The sequence below is a fragment of the Thamnophis elegans genome, chromosome 1, assembly GCF_009769535.1.
Source record: "Thamnophis elegans isolate rThaEle1 chromosome 1, rThaEle1.pri, whole genome shotgun sequence".
Lineage (NCBI taxonomy): Eukaryota > Metazoa > Chordata > Lepidosauria > Squamata > Colubridae > Thamnophis > Thamnophis elegans.
Genome location: NC_045541.1, coordinates 111,566,677 through 111,586,180, shown reverse-complemented (window position 1 = coordinate 111,586,180; position 19,504 = coordinate 111,566,677). Strand labels below are relative to the sequence as shown.

The window sequence follows — 19,504 nt, the reverse complement described above, 5'->3', positions numbered from 1 at the left end:
AGGATATAAATGTGTTTGTAATAGTGGCGAATGCTGTTGGCTTACCTGAATGGTCGTTCTCTAGGCACTGCGGGAGTGTCCAAGCATGGGTTAATTTCAGCTTGCTGCCCAAGGACTGAGTTTAAATCTTTAGTGTAGCGACGTCTCCTGCTCCCTTTGGAGGTCAGTTTGAGGATGTGGAGTCCAGAAGATGCCGTAAGAATGTGAACTATGTCATCAGAAGAGGTGACTCGGCTCCGCTAGATTACCCCAGGGTGGGATTGGACACTCCCGCAGTGCCTAGAGAATGACCATTTAAGTAAGTCAACGGTCATTCTCCTAGGTGTTGCATGGACATACCTAAGCTATATAGTCCCAGGGTGGGAAGCAGATAGATCTCATTGTTCTGGAGCCGCAAGGAGCCGCTGCAGGACTCTCCTCCCAAAAGAGGCCTCCACAGCTGCAAAGGAGTCCAATTTGTAGTTACGAATAAATGGGGATGGCGAGGTCCACGTCACTGCCCTGCATATTTCCTCAATGGGCGCCTGCATTGCCCATGCAGCTGAGGTCACAGCGCTCCTCGTGGAATGGGCAGTGATGTGAGGAGGAACAGGCTGGGCCTGATGTTCATAAGCCAGCTTTATGCAGGCGCGTGGCCAACATCCAATAGCCAAGGAGGAAACCTTCCTGCCCATCAAAGTGGGATGGAAGGAAACAAAGAAGGATTCGCACTTGCGGAAGGAGGATGTTCTCTTCCTGTATATGCGTATTGCCCTTCGTACGTCCAGTTTGTGCCAAAGTCGCTCCCTGGGATACCTGGGATGCGGGCAAAAGTCAGGGAGAATCACCTCCTGCGACCTGTGAAACAAGGTGTTAACTTTTGGGAGGAAGGAAGGGTCAAGACGAAGAATGTTAATTCTTCTAATTCTAACATACTCAGGAATGGATATCAAGACTATAAGCAGATTTGAATTATTTTTTCTTTCCCGAAGGGTTTGGAAAGCAAATTGATTATGTATAGCCTGCCAATAATTTATAACTTCGTTCACATGTTGCAACAAGTGCAATACTCAAAACTTGGGAGTATAAACTTCAATTATGATCTACATAAAGTTATTTTACATATTGACAGAAGGCAGTTATAATTAAAGATCAAAGGAAAGCAAACCTGAAACCAACCACAAGTGCCAGCATGTCTGGAACAATTCATATACATGTCATATACATGTGATATTTAAAAAAATCTATAAGCAATATCCTTACCACTTTGAATTATTCCAATACTGCACATTAGTGTTTTTCTGTAGACAAAAACTTTGTTTTGGATGTATGATTCTTAGCCAAAAACAGACTTGTTCTATTGATTCATAATTTATATTACACACATTTGATTTTTTTTTGCCTCTGCTTAAGGAGTTTCTTCCTTAAAATATCCCTATAATAATTACACTTGTCAATAAATTTTCTGCCAAAGAAAATCATATCCATTCAAAATTCACAGTGGAAGAGATCACTTAATGGAAAATGAAATACTAATAATATATTGGAGGGGGAATTTGTGTGCTTTATGCAATACTTTTATTTATTTTATACAAAATGTTATACACTGTCTATTTCTTTGGACTCAAAATGGCTTATAATCAAACAAGTATTGTACATCAAACTCAAAGAATAGAATACAAACAGACAAAATAGAAATAACAAAATATTCTATAGAATAGAAGCAACAAAATACTGAAAAAGGAGGTGACTAACTCAGAAAGCCTTGGCATCATTGGTGCCATGCAGAACAAACAAGTCCTAAGAGCCTTCTAAAGGCCAAGAGGTGAAAGGCAGAATGTATCTCAAAAAGCCAGGTGCTCCAAAGAATAGAAGTAACTACCAAGAAGACAAGTAATCAAATCATTGCTCCCTTTATTTCATATGGGGTGGTACTATCGCATTCCTCAAGTATTTCTATTATTTCCCAGTCTAAACCGTATTAAAAATGCACAAGCCTATTTATCAGAAAAAAGCTAAACAGTTAAAAATACTGAGCTAGGTATTCAGATTTTCTTTTCCTCAATGGAGCAAGGCAGTACCAAGTTAATAGTAATCACAGGAAAGCTTTCAGAATTTTATACATGCAAAATCAGCACTATATAAATGGAAAAAATTATTTCTATATGGGAATCAGTAAACTTAATCTTCCTTATTCTGGAATAGTTGTAAATAATCTGTAAAACAATAAACCAACTTAGACAAATCTATTCGCTAATGAAATAGCCTTCATTAAGACATTAGTCTAGGGACAGTTAATTTGCCCTACATTAAGATTTTGCGACTGAGATGTTTAATCTGAACGAATTTGATCTATCTATAATGTATTGCTGTAATCTATATCTTTGCGTTGCTAATTTTAATGATAAAGAGATTCCGAATAATCTAAGGGAACGTTATGCTTCAAATAACCTTTTCTAAGATTATCGTAATAGTTCTGCTTTATGGTGGGATTTTCCCCATGTGCCAAAAAGTAATTATTTATTTCACCATATACCTTCAGTGCATCTTTTCCCATGAGAAACATGGTTCTATGTCCACAGAACATGGAGAACACTGCAGTAAAGGATAGATGAGTATTTGCCAATGTACAATTATCTTCCTATATGCAATCGGTGTTAACGCCCATTAATTAATAATACAATTAAAAGTGATGACATACTTTTTCTAAACCAACTTTTCCCATCTTAGTAATTCATCTTCTGAGAAGTGGGACATTCATCACATAGAAAACAATGCAAAGAAGTCAACTGCATGGGAAATCTGGGCTATCTGTCAGTGCCCGTCTCACGTGAAATGAACAATACAACTATGCTAATTTTTAAATTACAGATTTTGAAAGACTCGGTATGAAGTTTATATCAGAGGGTAGATCAGGATAGAAACTGCTATAGATACCCACACTCAGCCAGTGCATAATCAAATGAGGGGTTGTATTCTGGAAACTATGATACCTATGTTAATAAAATAGTGTAATCTAACAATATATACAAGAGAAAAATGTATAGAGTAACTGACAGCCTAAAAACAAAGCTACAAGGAGAATTGCCAGGTATGGTACATCAAATTCAAGCTGGAAAAAACTGGGAAAAATAATCAATTTAGAGAAAAGGACTGCTATCTTTCCATTAATAGGGTAGGTCATTTTTTTCCTTATGAGCAGGAAACATAAAGGAAAGAGCATTTAAAGGTGCTAAACATTAAATAACAACATACTGATCAACAGATAATCAATTTGATAGAATTAGGGTAGACAGAGTCCGGGAATTATGTCTCTAGATAGTGGCAAGCAATAATATAATGGAAAGCATGCAATATCTTTATGTATTAATTCTAAATAACAAATTACTCTTCATTTTATTTGCCAAGGGTCTATAGTATCTCCAGTCAATTAGTCCTAAAGATAGTTCATACCAAGTCATCATTCTAGGCTGTATTTCAGTCTCTAGATTTGTGAAACCTATCTCTTGTGCTTTGTTCTCGTTCTTGTCCTTTCAGTGTGCCTTGTAAAGGTTTTATTTGTTTCAGAAAAGAACACAGAATTAGTCAAGGGGAAAACCCTAACTTGTCATCCAATGTACCAATAATAATGCTATAAATAACTAATTAGGAAAGCTAAACAAACCGGCAATGTAAACCTACATATAATTATCCAGAAATAATTCTGGTTTCTAAATATGATAAATAAGTAAATGTCAGAGTTGAATTGACCAATTTCCCTTATATGTCTTTAAAAATATACTCTGAAGCTTTTTATTTTATTTCATTTTTCAGCAGTAAATGCACATACATTCTTTGTCAGCCTTTCTATTCATCCATTTGCTCAGCAACTGGAAATTGTAGAGATCTTTTCACATTAGTAGACCATTTAATTTACATTACTGAGCAAAAGAGGTTTCTATTAATAACAAAATAATTTGTAATAGGAACATAAGAGCTTATCTTGTATTTTGTCTGTCCATATAAGCTCTATTTAATGATAGACAATTCCCAGACAGAAGCATCTAATCCAGTTGGATGTTCAAGGAACTGAATTGGAATTCTTGCCTAAAAGAGAACTTCTTACGCAACTTAACAGTATTGTTACAAAATGAATACATACATTCAACCCTTATTTAGTAAGACTGAGTATTTAAAAGTAATATACACTTGAATATATTTCCAGTCTGGGTTCCTACTGATTTTTTAAAATCTTCTCTAGTAAGAATAGAAGTAACTGTAAGCCTAAAGAAAGATAAGAAAATGTTGAGAAGCTCATGCTGATCGGATAAAGATTTCAAAAACTTCATAACTAACCAATGTTTCCTTCTGCTAGGGCCGTGATGGCGAACCTATGGCACAGGTGCCACAGATGGCATACAGAGTCATATCTGCCGGCACATGAGTCATCAACTCCAGTGCACATGTGCGCGCCAGCCAACTGATTTTCACGCTCCTGGAGGGCCGGGGGAGGCCATTTTCGCCCTTCCCAGACTTCAGGAAAGCTTTCGGAGCCCGGGGAAGGTGAAAAATGCATCCAAAGGGCCTACCAGAAGTTCGGAACTTCTGGTTGGCCTGTTGGCCCATTTTTCACCCTCCCCAGGCTCCAGAGTCTTTCCTAGTGCCTGGGGAGGGCAAAAACAGCCTCCCACACCCCCCCGGAGGAAATACCAAGCTCACCTTGGATGAGAGTAGTGTGGCGCACATGGGGGGGAGCATGTGGACGGGGATTTGTGCACACATGCACATGTGGGGGCACTATCATGCACGCCGTCGCATTTTTGGCACCCAGCAACAAAAAGGTTAGCCATCTCTGTGCTAGGGCAATGCTCAGTGAAACACACATACACATACACACACTCAAAGAAGTTTACTGGAAGAAATTTAATGACATTTTTATTACATGCATTCCATTTATGTTTGCTTGACCTATCAATTGTAGATCAGCCAGACTTCAAAGTTAAAAATGAATCCAGAAGATCTTCTTTAAAAAATGATTTATATAATAAAGATCCTGAGTTTCTGAAATATATATTTAAATACATATATACCAGCTGAAGCCACCTATAATATCCTGCAAATGTTCTGTCAGTCATTTAACTGTCAATTTTTAAGAATGAGTTTCAAAGAAACATTCCTGCCTCAAACGTCCTGAGAAATGTGTATTGCACAGAAAGGAAAGACTGAAAAGTTACTAGATTATGTGTTGAAGATTTTAAACCAAGAAATCCCACTGAACTCAGGAAGGTACCCTGGTCTGTAGGGTAATGTTTCATGGAGAACATTTATACCAATATAGGAAAATTGTGAAGTGCTCATCACTGCTGGACATGGAGTCATGTGTATCAGGAGCGTGAGAATAGTCTTATTTTTCTCTGGAGAATTATCTACGTCTTTTTAAATCTATGATAATTTTTGTTTCTTAAAAATTAAAAATGTAACTAAAAACTTCTCTGGTAGTTTTACATATAGGGAAAAGAGTTTTCATACATACATAAAAACATTAGTAGAGGAGGGTACAATGACCTACAATGATTCTATAATTTTATAATAATTATGTCAATCTATGATTTCAATTTTATGAACTCTCTTACATTTTTTTAAAGAAAAGAGGATTTTCTTTTACTCAAGTCAATTTCGACTTATTTTCAGGATGCGCAGGCATCAGATTGCTTATTTGTCACACTATCCTTTTAGACAATGTTTTTATTTAAAAAAATGATTGAAATATTAAAAACCAACCAATGTTTCTACCGATGAGTAGAAACCAAACCAGTTCATATCCTTTTCAAAATGTCTAACTTATTTTAGGAAAAACACTCTGAAGCAAAAGACAAGAGAAGAACTGACATTAGGATTCCAACCTCATGGGAGGCCGCTCAGCCTCAAAATGATGGAAAAGAGAAACAACGTGTCTTCGCAAGTCAAGGAGTAAGGCCAAAGCCTGCAGGACATGTTTGATTGGACTGTAAAACTGTGAGCTTATTCCACAGTGCTTTGATCTCAATGAGCTTCAAAAATAAACATATTGCATCTCAAGCCTGCACAGCCTTCAAAAACGGGAGCCACTCTGATGTTGGCAAAGGCAACCTTCACCCCACATGGCCTAGGACTCTTGGGGTGATTTCAATGATTTGGAAAATATCACTGCTGTACTGAACAGAGATGGGCACAACTTCTACAAGATATCAAAAAAAACTGTTTTCTTCTTCTGATTCTGTAAATGTCGGCACATAAATAGTTAAATTTGCAGAAAGACGGGTCAAATTCTGAACATGCAGAAGTTATGTCAGTTTCTGTTCATAACATGAACCGTGGTAAGTCTTTTAAAACATCCAAAGAATTGTCAGATAGAAGATGGGGTTGAACTGTTCAAAGTTCTTCCAACGATTGGACAAGAAACAATTTAAATAGCAGAGAGACAGATTTTGGTTGGACTGGTTGAAAAAAAATGCTATTAATAAGAGCTGTTCAACTCCAGCTGCCTCAAAAGATGGTGGATTGAATTGCACTAAACATCCTATCTTCTCCCTCTGACTTACTGTGCATGAACATTATAAAGGATTTCAGACATCTCAAAACTGCAAAAGTAATGCTTTAAAACAGGGATGTCAAACTCCATTTCAATGAGGGGCGCATCAGGGTTGTGTTTGACCTCAGGGCCTGGGATAGGCATGGCCAGAGTGGGCGTGGCCAGCTTGATGTCACTCGTGTGAGGAGTGTCTGTGGTGGCCCAAGCACTCTGCCAGCGGAAATGGGCTCCCAAGCTCCATTTTCACTGGCAGAGGCACTGCGAGCCAGTCCTTTGCTGTTTTTAGAGTGGCTCTATGGGCCAGATCTAAACACACTGATCCGGTCTCCAGACCCTGCTCGAACAGATAATTCTGAGTCAAATTTGAAACTAAACTGAATTAATGCCATGTAAGTGGAAACCTTGAACAAATAACCCCACACACACACCATTTGCATACTAGGAAGCAGTTTTAAATTGTAATTCTCTTCCATCTTGATTTTTCTTTTTAAAAATACTGCTACCTATTTATCAATATTATGGCAAAAAAATCCATTCCTAAACATGCAAATGGTGCTATAGATTCATCCTTTTTCAAATTCATTTGTGCAACAGAGTTTTTCACAGTGCCATCAATTTATCTGCTTAATGTTTGTTCTATATACTCATCTGCACATGTTATTCATACCTGCCTTTTCTCACTTATAAAACTCATTCCTTATTGTCTATTTTAAATTCTTGGGAATAAAGGAGATAGGCAGACAGACAGACAGATAAATGACTGATTGTATTATTACAACAAATAAATTATCATTAGTACTCTATGCCTTTGAAATTTTTCTAAGTATTAAAGCATCTGATGAAGTCAATATAAATTCTTAGAAATGAGGAAATCATATTGTAAAAGATCTTTTTCATAATTACAGAACTGTCACCTTAGGTGGAAAAAATTCTCTACATTCCTAATTCCACAAGATTATGGATTTTGTTCTTGTGCTTTTAGCATCTGGTTTTGTATGTTCAGTATGCAAAATATCTTCCAGAATGAAAGGTAAGAGAGTTGAGAGAAGGTATTTAAATAGTCATGCTAATTAATAAGCTGAGAGCATAAATATGTGAAATAAAGAAATACTATAAAACTGACCCAGCCTGAAAATTGCAGCATTAAAAAGGAAAGCTAGACAAGGAACGAAAAGGCAGTACTCCAACTCCTAAATGCATAAGAAAAAGACAAGTCTTTATCATGATACAGTATATTGTGAATTTGAAAACAAAGGGTAAGGGATTAATTCATTTTTTATCTAGTCTTACAAACAAATAGTTGAGCAACCTACAAAGACAGCATGTTGATTCAAAGCTCATTTTGTTAATTAAACAAAATCACATGCAAGGCAGAAAATCAGGAACAGAGTGTGCCAGTTTCTTTCTTTTAATTATGTCATCTGGAACAGAATGATACTTCCCAAGTCTCCTAGAAACTTTTACTTCCTACTTAACAAAGGCTGCAAAAGCCTCTATGGAAAACTTATTTAGGAAGGTAATTCAGAAAATAGACCATTGTTCAAGATTTCAAGCTGTCTTTCAGACAATTCTGTCCAACACAGAAAGACTGTCATTAGCAATAGCACTTAGATTTATATACCGCTTTACCATACTTTACAGCCTTCTCTAAGCGGTTTACAGAGTCAGCATATTTTCCCCAACAATCTGGGTTCTCATTTTACCCACCTTGGAAGGATGGAAGGCTGAGTCAACCTTGAACCTGGTGGGATTTGAACTGCCAAATTGCAGGCAGCTGGTAGCCAGCAGAAGTGGCCTACAGTACTGTACTCTAACCACTGCGCCATCGAGGCTCAGTGCAGTACAGTATATATGCAAGTACCAAACTATTATTTATACAAGGAGGCTCCCTTTAGTCAAGCTGTACAAGACACCACAACACTGATTAATGATCCCAACTGATTTTTAAAAATCAATGGATATAAAACATGGCTTTTTCAGAACAGCAATGTGTTCTGAGAAAAAAAACCCTAGACTTTAATTATTTTTGTCAAAAGATAAAAGTTTCTAATCCTTTGCTGATGAAGTACTGCATTTTCAAAAAGGGTAAAGCAAGGTATAATGCACCACTGACTGTGCCTTTAATTCAATGAAAGAGCAGTTGTAGCAGCAGGAAACAGGAGGAAAAACAAATGCAGTTTTAGGGCAAAAACTTCCAACTGGTAAAAAACTGGTTTCCAAATGCAATGGATTAACTGAATAAATAGACCAACACAGAAACAAAAGACATATGAAGTCTTGGGTGCACTTTGTCGGCATCTCTACTTTCTTATTTTAGCAGTACTGCATTCATAAAAGCGACATGCAATTTGAGAAAGGAACATGCAGATTTCAGCTAAAACAATTTCTATAATCTCTAAAGCAGTGTTACTCAACTCAGTAACTTTCAGATATGTAGAGTGTAACTCCCAAAAGTCCTTTGCCAACATGCTGACTGAGGAATTCTGGGCATAGAAGTCCACATATCTCAAAGTTGTTGAGGTTAAAAAAAACTCTGTTCTAAAAGAATCCTGTAAAGAGATGAGAGCAACAAAAGCCAAAAAGACTTATGCAGATAGATATATGATGTCTTTTTTGGCCCTGAAGCATATATAATTATTAGGCTGGTATAGAATTCCAATCCAGTCTTGAAAAAACAAATCTCAATATCTTTCGCAAGTTCTGAAATAATTAAAAAGCTGTTTTTCCAACAAGTTGATTTTTTTAGCAACACTTCAATGTGCAAATCTAACTATAATCCTTTCTAAACTTCTCTATGAAGCAAGTGTGTCATGATATGTATTTTGTGATACTACTACATTTGTGTTGGAAGCACTTACCAAGGTGCTTTCAGGTTGAAAGGATTAGCCAGTGACATCATCGTTGTTCAGGGAACGCCCTAGGGCAGGGGCCTGCAACCTTAAATACTCAAAAGAGCCATTTGGACCTATTTCCCACAGAAAATAAAATACCTGGAGCCACAAAACCTGGGTGGGCGTGGCTAACTCAATGTCACTCCCACCCAGTCACATGATACCCTGCCAGCCACACCTAGGTTTTGGGCTCCAGGTGTTTTCTTTTCTGTGAGAAATAGGTCTCTCTCTCTCTCTCTCTCTCTCTCTCTATCTCTATCTATCTATCTACCTACCTATCTATATCTATCTATCTATCTATCTATCTATCTATCATCTATCTATCTATCTATCTATCTATCTATCTATCTATCTATCTTTCTTTCTTCCTCTGTCTCTGTCTCTGTCTCTGTTGTGTGTACGTGTGTGTGTGTTCCCCCTTGAACCATTTCTAAAAACAGGCAAGGGTTGGTTGTTGTTTTTTGCTGATGTTGTTCTTTCTTCTTCTTTGGGTGCCTTTTACCATATGATTTAAATCAAGAGTCATTTCAGGTTCCCAGATAAATGAAGCTCTTTCGTCCCCCTGCTGTGACTCCCTGTCGGCTGAACCCACTACTGGCTGGGCTTGCCCCTCGCCCTCCCCTCCCAGTCACTCCTCACCTGGCCAGAGAAGGTAAGGGTGATGGCGGGGGATGGAGATTCACTCCACATTGCAAAGCAGGAGCAAAGCACCCCTGTACTTGCCTCATTTCATGGGCACTTCTTCTGGCCCTTGTTGGTGTTACACGCATCTCAGTTGCTCGAGGAGATGCACAACTTGCTCTCCGCCCCAAGACACTGGCCCAGCCCAGCTGCTCCGCGTCATAGTGGGCTCCAGGAGGAGGGAGGGAATGCTGTCTCCCCCATTGTGAAGCGCACCAAATTTAATTGTGCTCTGCAAGGCATTGCAAGAGCAGCGGGCAGGCCATGGAGGTGGCGAGAGCTTTTTGTTGTTTTTGTTGAGAATTTACCATTTTTAGTGATGAGAAGAATGTATAGTCTTCCTCATCTTTATGACATAGTGGCAGTCGCTCTCAGTAACAGAACAAGATAGGAAATGTCTATAGAGATTCTCAGTCATCCAGGTCATGGTGCTTTTTCAAGAGGCAACTGGACTTTCCTTTTTTTCTTTGAAGACATTTCATTTCTCTTCCAAGAAGTTCTTGGATGAGAAGTGAAACGTCTTCAAAGAAAAATAAGAAAGTCCAGTTGCCTCTCGAAAAAGCACCTTAGGGACAACAAAATAGGAACTTTCCCAGTAAATAATAAAACACTGTTCTCTGAATAATTCAGTCTTCTGATAGCCATAGATAAGAGGGAAAGTATTATTGCGCTACATTATATATAATTTTATTATCAATTCTTGGTTATTTTTAGCAGAGACTTTGATATTAAGAAAATATCTTGAACAGAAATTTAAATTCCAAATAAATTTGCTTTATGCAGATAACTCTAGAAAAAAAAATCAGTCAATTTATTGGTGTCTCAGTAAACATTGAAATGCATAAAACTGACAGAATGGGTCTTGAGTGCAGTTTTCAACCATAAACATTGATGCTTTAAAAAATCAAGTATCGAGAAGCCTATTATATCTCTAAGGAACTGGTTTATTCAACTACAATCTGCCAATCTTAATTTACATCTGTTATTTTGTATCTTCCAATCTGGAATGACAGAGAAGTCATGTATTTGTTAAGTGAAATTTCATTCCAAGTGTTTAAAATACACTAATTTTCCCTCTTTTATTATTGAGGCTAAAGATGCTCAGCTCCATCAGTCTCTCTGTTTCAGCTCCTAATCTTTTCACTGCCTTTTTCTGATCTTATTTCAATTCTTCTCCTTTGTAACATTGAATTGGACACAAAATATGAAACAGTTTCTGACCAAACCAAAGTAAAGTGGAACAATTACATCGAAAAATGGTGTTGCGTTTAAAACACCATGTTAGAAACCAGGAGACTGAGTTCTAGACCTGCCTTAAATACAAAACAGCTGAGTGACCTTGGGCCAGCTACTCTCTCACAGCCCTAGGAAGCAGGCAATGTTAAACCACTTCCAAAACACCTTACCAAGGAACTTGTCCAGGGAATGACCAGAGTCAACACTGACTCACACACACAAAAATGTTCCTTATGTGCAAACACAGGAGAAACAAAAGAAACAAAATTAGGCAAATAAGCAAAAGCTTTTTCTTACATGCAAAATTTTAGCTATCTCTTTCAAAATCAAATATTAAAAAAAAGATTCCTCAGTACTGCATAGCTATCATTCTCTGGTTTGATTAACCAATGTTTTATAATCAATTCCCTATATAATAAACAGAATTTCAATACCACTGTCACAGAAGATCTGAAAGATGTAAATTGGGCAAAGCAGTATGATGGAACATAAAAGACTTCAGAAGGAAATGGGCTTTAATTTCTATCAACAATACCATGGCCATCTACATATTTCCAAATTGAATTATTTCAGCAATTTACATATGGCCATATTAAGCTATCTGTTTATTACAAATCAAAGACCAAACTTCAGCCACCCAGCAAGTCAGTTTCTCTTTAGGAAAAAAGAGCAGGATAACACAATTGTTTTTAATTAAACAGATCAACAATATTTGATTACAAGGCACATAATATAATAACTGTTTCAAAATTATGCCATGTATAACTTTTTCATTATATTCTGTCCATATCACAGAATAGATAATGGGTTCAGAAAAAACAAAATTACAGGGAAGGAACTCTTCATACTGATTAATATAAACATTCTCCCAAACTCAAAATGTTAGTGGAAGGTTGTTTATGTAAATGGTGAAATAGTAATGCCCCCAAAATTTTGAAAAAGGAATTTGTTCTTAAGCTCCTTAGGAATTAAAATCATTCCCTAGATACAACTTCCTTCAACCAAAAATGATTGATGTCTTTTTGGATCTGGAATAAGCACAGCAAATATTTGTATTATTTTAAAAGTTTCAGTCCCTTTTCAATCAAGGCTACGAATACAATGGAATTTGAATGGACAAAGTAAATGTAAAAAGAATAATAGAAAGTTCCCCTTTATTTCCTAGAAGTTACTTCTGAAATAATATTGTCTGAAAAAGAAATTTTATTAACAGGATGTTACATCTGAAACACTGTGAACAGTCATTACTTTGTTTATTAGAATGGAAAGATGAAAGCAGGGCCTCTAAGCAGGGTCAATCTTAATGGTCATTTGAGTTCACGTGGCCTAAGATGGTCCTTCTAGGTTTACAGGTTAAAATACATTATTTTGAGGGTTCTCATAAATGAATTGTTAGCTAATGCAACTTCTTCAACATAAACATAAAATGATACACATTAATTCACCCACTTCCTCCAAAAATATTTGCAAAAAAATCTTAAAACAGTACTTTGTGTGCAGCAGTACACAAACAGCAGTAGACAGCTTGAGGCCTTCTAGGGTACAATACAATACAATAGCAGAGTTGGAAGGGACCTTGGAGGTCTTCTAGTCCAACCCCTGCCTAGGCAGGAAACCCTACACCATTTCAGACAAATGGCTATCCAACATCTTCTTAAAGACTTCCAGTGTTGGAGCATTCACAACTTCTGGAGGCAAGCTGTTCCACTGATTAACCGTTCTGTCAGGAAATTTCTCCTCAGTTCTAAGTTGCTTCTCTCCTTGATTAGTTTCCACCCATTGCTTCTTGTTCTGCACTCAGGTGCTTTGGAGAATAGTTTGACTCCCTCTTCTATGCGGCAACCCCTGAGATATTGGTACACTGCTATCATGTCTCCCCTAGTCCTTTTCATCAAACTAGACATATCCAGTTCCTGCAACCGTTCTTCATATGTTTTAGTCTCCAGTCCCCTAACCTTCTTTGTTGCTCTTCTCTTCACTCTTTCTAGAGTCTCCACATCTTTTCTACATCGTGGCGACCAAAATTGGATGCAGTATTCCAAGTGTGGCCTTACCAAGGCATTATAAAATGGTATTAACACTTCACGTGATCTTGATTCTATCCCTATTTATGCAGCCTAGAACTGTGTTGGCTTTTTTGGCAGCTGCTGACTCCTATTTAAATGGTTGTCCACTAAAATTCCAAGATCCCTCCCACAGTTACTACTATTGAGCAAGGTACCACCTATACTATACCTGTGCATTTCATTTTTCTTGCCTAAATGTACATCCTTACTCTTTTCACCATTGAATTTCATTTTATTAGATAGTGCCCAATGTTCAAGTTTGTCAAGATCCTTCTGTATCTTGAGCCTATCTTCTGGAGTGTTGGCAATTCCTGCCATCTTGATGTCATCTGCAAATTTGATGAGTTCCCCATTTATTCCCTCATCCAAATCATTGATGAAGATGTTGAAGAGTACTGGGCCTAAAACAGAGCCTTGGGGTACTCCGCTACATACTTCCCTCCATGTAGATGCAGTTTCATTGAGGGCTACACGTTGAGTGCGGTTGGTCAGCCAGTTACGAATCCATCTGGTGGTGATGCTGTCTAACCCACATTTTTCTTCTTTATCTAGTAGTAGGTTATGGTCTACCTTATCAAATGCTTTGCTGAAGTCCAAGTAAATTATTTCGACAGCATTCCTCAATATAATTTACTTGGACTTCAGCAAGGCATTTGATAAAGTACAAGGCTTATCACCCTTACCAGCAGCCATGCTGGCCACAGTTCCTAAGTGCTTTAGTCCAAAATATCTGGAAACTACTTCAATGGTTATTCCTAGACTTTGGGAGCAGAGGTTACACTGGTAACTTCTATGATTTATACTAATACTTCTTCCTTGCAGTTTTATCTCACAATAGATTTGTGTCTTTTAATTCAAAAACAACATCTCTTTTTATGACTCTGTAGTCCCTATTCAGAGTAGAACCGGGGCAACAGGATAGAGCTGAGCGTTTACTGGCCACCCTTCCTAATGCCTACCTGGATTTCAGATATTACGGGAGGGGGGGAGCTCTAGGAGAGAAACATCTGCTAGGATTGATCTCTCAAGCTTTTAAGTGGAAGATTAGTGTTTTCACTACTAGACCACCACATCTAGATCTGCATCTTTTAATATTAAGTTATTATTCATCATAACATTCTTGGTAACCCAACTAAATTGAGTTTCTTAAAACGTAGCCCTCTTCACTCATTTAACAACTGGAATTATCTTCTACATTCTCCCTTCACAAAAATCTCATCAGCTTCGGATGTTACAACGTTAAACAGCATAATCTGAAGAATTCTACTTGCAATTCATTTAACATAAATAGAATTCTCATAATTGTAGGCCCCAATAAAACAGATGATGATTGTGAGGTAAATTCTATTTGCATCCTAATGAATGCATGAAGAACTAATCAAACCTTACTAATGTGCTCAACCTGATTGGATATTCACAATGTACAGCTCAGATTAAGAGGGGCATCAGCATTGTGGGAAATTAGATAATTCCTGTGTTAGCTTCATTTTAACAGAACCAAAGCTTTTAATTCCCATTATAATGCCTGCCAAACAAGGGAAAATCTTGAGCATCCCCTTGTAATGGACCAAGATTTAGCTGCATAATAAATGCACCATCTAGTGGCTGTTTCATCATATACACCATATATACTTCAAAAAACAAGTCATACAACTTGAACTCACTGAGATGAATGAATTTGTTTTTATGAAAATCAAATGATTCATTAACTGATGTCTGGATTATATTATAATTAATATAACAGGCACAGATTAAAAATAAATAAAACTATCAATCCTTCAGAACAGCATAAGGATTTAGTTTATATTGATGTGATGTAATGTAAGAGAAGGTCACAAAATTCCTAAAAATTCTTTGTAGAAGCTGTTAAGCTTGTCATACTTTCAAATCCAAATTTATTCATGTTGATCAGGAAAACAACAAAACTAAATGTTATGGGTTTCCCCCCAACAAATCATTATCACAAGAGACATTGTTCTTGGGAAGGGCTTCCTGGCTTATCCACAGATAGTGATTAAAGTTATGTGACTTGCACCACTTCACTGCTGAATAGTATTTCCAGGCATCCAGTATATAACTGATCTATACTAGAAAAGGAATTCCTATCTGAATACAAAACTGAATCACTATTAGAGGAAAAATATTCAATAGGTCACGTAGGAATTTAAGAATTTCAGTGATTGGAAAATCAGAAAACGTAAACTCAATGTAAACTAGGGTATACTTCAATATTTTATATTTTTTGCTCATGGTTGTGGTGGAACCAGCAGCTGAGGAGGAGGAGGCCCTGATAAGAGGGTCCTCCGGGAGTGGGCAGCATACAAGACTAATAAACATACAAACATACATACAAACATTCCAGTTTGGACTCTGTGAGGGATAGGAAGCATTTGAAGTTAAGGCATCAGGAGTATATCAGTCTTTTTTTCAAGGGAAAGGCATAGTCAGGTGAGATTCTTATATTCCTCTTTGACCATTCATTTGAGTTGTTCTAGTTGCTTGCACCTGATATGGTCTAAAATTAGCCTATGAAAATGTACATCTTTATTATAGTCTAAAGCAAAAGAAACACATTTTTAATCCAGTTTCTAGTATTTACATTATTCCCACAAACATACAATCTGACAGTTTGGGCAATTTTACTGAAAGAAGCACAAATCACCAATTTTGCTCCAAATATTTGCTTCTGATTCCTAACATAATATGCTGCAATCTACAAATCTGACAATAATTTTAATGAATTATATATTGTTTGAAAGGTTCTAAATAAATAACTCCTTACTACTGAGTCTTTCACTTCAGTAGACCTAGACTTAAACCCCCAATTCACACAAAAAAACATCAAAACAGCAGGAAATACAGAAATGACAGTTCTTGATAAATATAAATGAAGAAATTTTATTTGTTCATCCTAAAAAAAATCAACCAGGTAGTCTTCGAAGGCAGCCCCAAGAACAGCACTGCAGTAGTCAAGTCATGAAGTGACTAGGGCATGAGTGACTATCTGAAGGGCAGGCAGATGAAAGCGTGTAACTGGCATACCAGATGAAGATGTGCAAAAGCCCTTCTGGCCATAGTTGTCAGGATCTGTGGGTTCACAAAAAGCCTCAAATTCTGCATCATCCTTGAATTGGGAAGTGCAACTTATTTACTAAATTCTCATAGCAAATACCATGTTTCCCCCAAAATAAGACTGGGTCTTATATTAATTTTTGCTCCAAAAGATGCATTAGGGTTTATTTTCCAGTTTGGTCTTATTTTTGGGAAATACAGAAGTAAATGTGTCTGGCTGGCTGATAATTTTAACTGAGGTTTATTTTGAGGTAGGACTTATATTACGAGCATCCTGAAAAATAATACTAGGGCTTATTTTCTGGTTGGGTCTTCAGGGAAACACAGTCTGGACAAAGGACTTTATCTCTCTAAAAAATACTAATTTTCATACATTATGAACTCACAAAGATCTCTCAAGAGTGATGCACTTCTCAGTTTAATGTCTATGGAGATTCTCAGTCATCCAGGTCTTGGTTGTCCCAAAGGTGCTTTTTCAAGAGGCAACTGGACTTTCTTTTTTTATATATAAAAGTTTTTTTTTATTTTTAAACAAACATAGACAGACAAAAACATATAACATAAATACATCTTCCATTATGTACAGTGTGTCGGTTGGTTACAAGGTTTTTGTGCATCCTTTCCATAGTCATCGTTTAAACTTTATATAAAGTCACATATTGTCAATCAAATATGTTTATATACATTGTTATTATAGTACTTCATTTATTTGACTTTTACTATTATTTCCTCATTTTAAACAAAATATTCTAAATATGGGTTCATTTATATTGTCGTAGTTCATTACATCATCTTCAATAGATCCAATAATTAAATATTTTATACCCTATTCTGATTCATTTTTGGTAACATTCTCTAATAATTTTCAATTCCATGTGTATTTTTTTTAACCTAACCACAGATAAGATAAATCCCATATCCTATAAAATTATCTTCTTGTTCTCTAATTTCATATGTCAACTTACTCATTTCAGCACATCCAATTGTTCATATCATCAATCAAATATATAGATATACAATTATTATGATTATAAAACATTCATTGAGTATAACTATTATTATCTCCTTTTTATGTGAAGCATGCTAAATTTAAAGTAAATTATATATTATGGCATTTCATTACAGCATCCTGGAATCATCCAATGATATTACATCTTTATATTCTCACTTACAGTTTATATAAAATTCCATATTATCCATCTAGTATATATAGATACATTATTCATTGTTAATCATTTATTCAACTATAACTATTATTACTTTGTCTTATACATAATACTCAAAAATTAACTAAGTTTAACTTAATTTTTGTTGTAACATTTCATTTCGTCATCCTGTATCCTTCTAGAAATAGTGCCATCCAATATCTCTTGCCATTTGTAAAATCTGTATTGTAGTTGTTTTCTTAGTAAATCTTATGTGGACTTCTCTTAGCAACTTGTTGTTCATTGCATATGTTTTAAAGACTCGAAACCCTTCTTCTGTTCTTTCCATCAGCTTATCTTTGGTTATCACTGGTGCTTCTGCCAAAGGTATTTTCCTTATCTCTGCCAAATTTTCTCCCCTTTCTTCTTCCATGTTTTGAGGACTAGGATAGAGTTCTAGTTGATCAATCTCTCCAATGTTAACAGTTTTCTTATCACTTTGTTCATGTTTTTCTGAAATTTTTTGAATTCTATCCTCAAATTTCATCATCGTTTTATGGATATTCTCAGTTCTTCCTCCCATTCTTTCTACTCTTTGCTCTATAATCCCAAGATTCTTTTCAATGTTCTCTGTACTGATTAGCATTTTTTGGATTCCTAGCATAATTTTTTGCAAAAATTAATTCTTTTTCTTCTTTCTGTTGCACCATTTTTCCAAGTTGTAAACACTGCCACTAAAACATCCAAGGCTTGTTGCTAAATGTCAAACAAATTCACTGTAGTCTTTCAAGTCCAAGCTTTCTCTTTACTCCAGTCCAGCTACTGATAATACTCCAAAAGAACACCTGTATAAACAACTCGTGCTCTTCCCACTCTTCCTTTCAATAAACAAAATCAAGGACTTTAACATATAACATATATGTTAAATGATCAAAGGAATTAGTGTTTCCAAACCTCCAGATGGCAGTGTTACTTCATTTTCTTCTGCTTTTACCCTTCTCTTTGTTACAAGGTTTAAGGAAAAAAAATGCTTAAAAGGTAAAAACCACCCGAACATTACAAAAAGGAAGAGATTCTTGCTCCACAGATACAAAAAGGTGAGGAAAAATAGAGGAAGAAGGAAAAAAGAAACCAGTCCAATTTAAAAAGTAAGAGGCATTTGTAAGAATTCCATCCCAAAAAAATGGAGTTAAAAAAAGAAAGATAACACTCTAATTTTAATAGAGGCTTAATCCACCGCTTGCTCTCTTCTGCCTTCAATTTTAATTTACTTAAGTCTTTTGGATATTCCCTCGTAGTAAATAGTAAAGTTTATCTCACCAATTCCGACACACACTCTCCTGCACAGCTTCCGTTCAGGGGTCTGTCCCAACCTTATGCAGCTTAAAATGGCTCTTGTAGCTGGCAAAAAGAGCTTTCTCCTGGATCAATCCGGGTCTTTGCGATGTCCTGAGATCAGCAGGACATGCCCTTCTCTATCACCATCTCTTCGGGATGGTTTAGGTCCAAAAAGAACCGTCCAGCAACAGAGATTCAACAGCAATCCTGGAGCCCCAAGATTGCATGTCGTGTTGTAGCGACGTCAGGCCCCGCCTCTCTGGACTTTCTGAAGAAGCATCTTGGATGAGAAGCAAAACATCTTCAAAGAAAAATCAGAAAGTCCAATTGCCTCTTGAAAAAGCGCCTTTGGGACTTCTCAGTTTAGTTTACCAAAATGCTGGCAGTTCTCACTTTTCATTAATAACATTTAGAAAGATGTGATCCAGATTGTTACAAACATCCCCATGGTGGAACAATCTAATCTCAGATACGTATGCTTCAGAATATAATCCATCAATTTATTTCTACAAGAAGGTTTGATTCATCAGCAAATGACTAATCTTA

General features: G+C 36.5%; 1 protein-coding gene across 2 annotated transcripts in view; it reads right to left on the bottom strand.

Moving 5' to 3' along the window:
* The window catches only part of RAD51B (RAD51 paralog B), a 414,448-nt gene that overhangs the window by 380,355 nt on the left and 14,589 nt on the right, over positions 1-19,504 (bottom strand). The window lies entirely within an intron of this gene.